Consider the following 4,131-nt stretch of genomic DNA (forward strand, 5'->3'; position numbering starts at 1 on the left):
GGGCTAGTGGTCCACGAGCAGAATGCTACTGGGAGCGCAGAAACAAACCTCCAAAACGCTTGGAACTGCAACTCTGTTGAACGTGGGCTGTGACATGGCCACATCATCCGAAATCAGCTCTAGCTGCAAGCACCTAACAATATATCCATTTTCCAGATGGGTAAATTTAAGGCTCAGAGGGTTATGTTACTTGCCCATGGTCAGGCTTCTAGGGAAAAGATCTACCTGAAACCATAATAGTCTGCTTCTGGAATGTTCTTCAGACTTCTTAAGGACACAGACCTTGTGTCCTCTGATCACAGAACACAAGCTAGGCGATTGGAGCACTGGCTGAATTCCTTCCAGATGCTGGTCTTCTCTTTGGAACGACTGCCTTTGAAAGCAGGTTTGTGGGCAGAGCTAGGGAAACCACTAAGTTTCAGGGTCAAGCCAGAGATTTTTCCAGGTCAAGATGATCATCGGGCGTAACTGTCAAGACAGCATGGAGCAACAGTGCCGTGTCTCCTCACTGTGCGTGCCTGGCCCTTGGCCACTCATCGCATACAGACTCAATGATGAACAGCCTGGGTTGGGGTCCTCTACCACATAGGAACCAGTAAAAACGACCCAACCTCTAAGAGGTTCCATTTCCTTCTCTGTAACTTCTGGAGTTGATGTGAGAATTGAATGAAGTAATTCCTAGAAAGCAGTTACTGTGGTGTCTGGCATCGAGTATGCACAGAATGAAGGATGCCGTCATTAGATGGTGTCAGGGCATCCTTTGGAAGATCTACCATAGGCTAAATTGCCAATCAGTAACGAGAACTCTACACTGCAACAGTTTAGCAGCCACTATAATACTACTTTTTTAAAAATTCATTTATTTTTTTATTTTTAACGTTTATTTATTTTATATTGGAAAGGCAGGTTTACAGTGAGAAGGACAGACTAAAAGATCCTCCATACACTGGTTTACTCCACAAGCGGCAGCAATGGCTAGAGCTGTGCTTATTGGAAGCCAGGAGCCAAGAGCTTCTTCCAGGTCTCCCATGTGGGTGCAGAATCCCAAAGCTTTGGGCTCTGCTGCTTTCCTAGGCCATAAGCAGGGAGCTGAATCCAAACTGAAGCAGCCGGGACACTGACCAGTGTCCATATGGGGTGTTGGCACTTGTAGACAGAGCATTAGCCAGTGGAGTCTTTGCTCCAAACCCTACAATAATACTTTTGTACACAAAATTCATAGATATTATAAAGGTGTAGGCATGGACTAAGAGAAAAGTAAGAATAAATCCTCTGTATCGCTCAAAACCGCCTTGACTCAAAGCACACAGTAGGACTTCAACATCCAGGAAAGGAATCAGGATTTTCCCTGCGGCGCAAGAAATGGCAGAATTCTCCTGGTTTCCTTTGTTAGACTGAAGCCATACTACACTTGATCTTAGCCAAAAGGCCGAGAAGCGATAGACTGAGCCTGAAGCCATACTACCTTCTAATTTTCCAAACAGGAATTTAGAATCACAACCTGAATGGAAAACCATGCTCAGGAACTTTGAGCTGATTTACGGGAGATATGTGCAGCACTCCCCCAGGAATGTTCCACAGACTATCCCCTCTGGCTAGTAGTGTAGTTGGCACAGCTCCAGTGATTTAGCTTTGTTCCACCGTCCTCCAGGCATGGGTATTGTCATCATCCTCTCTGTGGGGCAGGCTGACCTCCTGAGGTAAGGGAGCAGCCAGGTTTATCAGCGCAGGGAAGGCAGTCTAGTGGATTTCTTTGACATCTTCTGTTGTCTAGGAAAAGAGCTAACAGACTTTTCCATCAAGGCCCATGAATGACAGTGTCCTTTTCTGGAAATGAGTGGCATCACTGGCCCCAGAAAGGATCTATGCTAGGATTTCATCCTGCCAGGTTCCTCCTCCATCCAAGTTGGCAGGAAGCTGGGGTTGTGGGAAGTTGGCTCCCTGCTCAGGAGGCTCCTCTTGTTCTAGTTGCAACATAGTAACCAGTTGGCACCATTGCCTCCCCAATGGCTGTTGAACTCTGTTCCTGCCAAGTCATTGACATATCTAGATATTCTGAGTCAGAAAATCATGTTTGACACAAAGGTGAGCCAAAGATACTAAGGACTCCAGTGAATACTGAAAAATAGATGATTGAGGTGGGCATTGGACCTGCCAGTTAGGACAGGTGCATCCCGTATTGGAGTGCCTCTGCTTGACACTTCACCCCAGCTTCCTGTGTAACACAGACCCTTGCAGGCAGGGCAAGGACTCAGGAAGTGAGTCACCCACGTGGGAGGTCTGGATTGAGTTCCATGTTATAACTTTGGTCCCCAGCCATGGGAGCACACATTCACCCTCTTTCTCTCTCAAGTTAGAAACAAACAAACAAACAAACTTGGGTCTGGGACAGTAGCCTAATGGCTAAAGTCCTCCCCTTGCACGTGACAGGATCTCTTATGGGCACTGGTTCTAATCCCAGCGGCCCCACTTCTCATCCAGCTCCCTGCTTGTGGCCTGGGAAGGCAAATGAGGATGGCCCAAAGCCTTGGGACCCTGCACCCGCGTGGGAGAGCTGGAAGGAACTCCTGGCTTCAGATCAGTTCAGCTCCAGCCATTGTGGCCATTTGGGGAGTGAACCAGCAGATGGAAGATCTTGCTCTCTGTCTATCATTCTCTCTGTATATATAATTTTCAAATAAAAATAATAAATCTTAAAAAAAACCTGGTTTCTGATCAGTCAAAAGATACCAACGACTGAAGTGTAAGTCTTCCTGCTAGCACTATTTCCTAGCCATGTGTCTCCCTTCCTATGGCATCTACAATGACCCACACATCGTGACTCCTTGCAGAGGCCTTGGGCACTCTAAACTTTAGGAGGGTTGGAGCACTGTTCCTGGAGCCAGGACCCCATTGTGCGTCTCTGCCACTTACTGCGATACCCAGAGCAACCCGTCAGATTTCACATCCTTCACTGTGCAGAATTTGGGCGTCATCTGGGTGTTTCTCTGGGCTCTTGCTAGTTTTAACATTGAGTCCACATCCCGAAAGAATTTAAATTGTTGCTAGGCATGCAAAGCAGCCCTGGGGTAAGATATTTGGAGGGACTGAAACCGCCAGTGTCATGGTGAAATAAGAAATCGTAAGAAGAAAAGCGAAGAGCAAATTGCCACGGGTCCCAGTTTTCCTCACTGACTGTACTGCTGTAAGCCTTCCTCGGAGGAGCTTGGGCCGTCCTTGCTCATTGTGTATGTGTTCATTAAGTGGGTGATACCTTCTTGCATCTGTTGTTTTCCTGCAGACCCCTCTGGGCCTGTGTGGTATATTAAGATTTCACAGCTTCAGACATGAGATTAATTAACTCCAAACTGGAAGGTCTCCAGGAAAAGCTGTGTGCCTCTGACACTGCCAACAGATTCTGTCTCTGAGAAGACCAGAGTTTGCTGAGAGTGGATCTAAAAGGGGGCACTAATGGACGGTTGGCAATTAGTACCCATCCCTCATTCATCTTGCAATGCTTGCATCCCATTTTGAGTGCTGGCTCAAGTCCCAGATTTCTGCTCCAGCTCCCTGCTAACATGCCTGGGAAAGCAGCTGAACATCCAAGTGCTTGGATCCATGCCACCCACTTGGGAATCTTTCATGGAATTCCAGTTTCTTGCTCTCAACCTTGTCTAGCCCCAACCATTTTGGTCATTTGGGGATTGAATCAGCAAATAAAGGGTCCCTTTCTCTCTCTTTCTCTCTCTCTCTTTCAAAATATTTTATTTATTTTTCTTGGAAAGTGAGATTTACAGAGAGGAGAAAAGAGAGACAGGAAGATCTTCCATCCAGTGACTCACTCCCCAAGTGACTGCAATGGCTGGAGCTGAGCCGATCCAAAGCCAGGAGCCAGGAGCTTCTTCTGAATTGCCAATGCAGGTACAGGGTCCCAAGGCCTTGGGCCATCCTCCGTTGCTTTCCCAGGCCACAAGCAGGGAGCTGGATGGGAAATGGAGCTGCTGGGATTAGAACCGGCGCCCATATGGGATCCTGGCATGTGCAAGTTCAGGATTTTAACCACTAGGCTATTGCACCGGGCCCCCTTTCTCTTTTTGTCTCTCCCTCTGACTTTCCAATAGATAAATATATATATATATTTCTTATTTAGTT

At 47.1% G+C, this 4,131-nt stretch overlaps 1 pseudogene; it reads right to left on the reverse strand.

Annotated features, from left to right (window-relative positions):
- Positions 1 to 1,236: 1,236 nt before the first annotated feature.
- Positions 1,237 to 1,441, reverse strand: LOC118760148 (U2 spliceosomal RNA; annotated as a pseudogene).
- Between the last annotated feature and the right edge of the window lie 2,690 nt (positions 1,442 to 4,131).

The sequence above is a fragment of the Ochotona princeps genome, chromosome 19 (assembly GCF_030435755.1).
Source record: "Ochotona princeps isolate mOchPri1 chromosome 19, mOchPri1.hap1, whole genome shotgun sequence".
In the NCBI taxonomy this organism is placed as follows: domain Eukaryota; kingdom Metazoa; phylum Chordata; class Mammalia; order Lagomorpha; family Ochotonidae; genus Ochotona; species Ochotona princeps.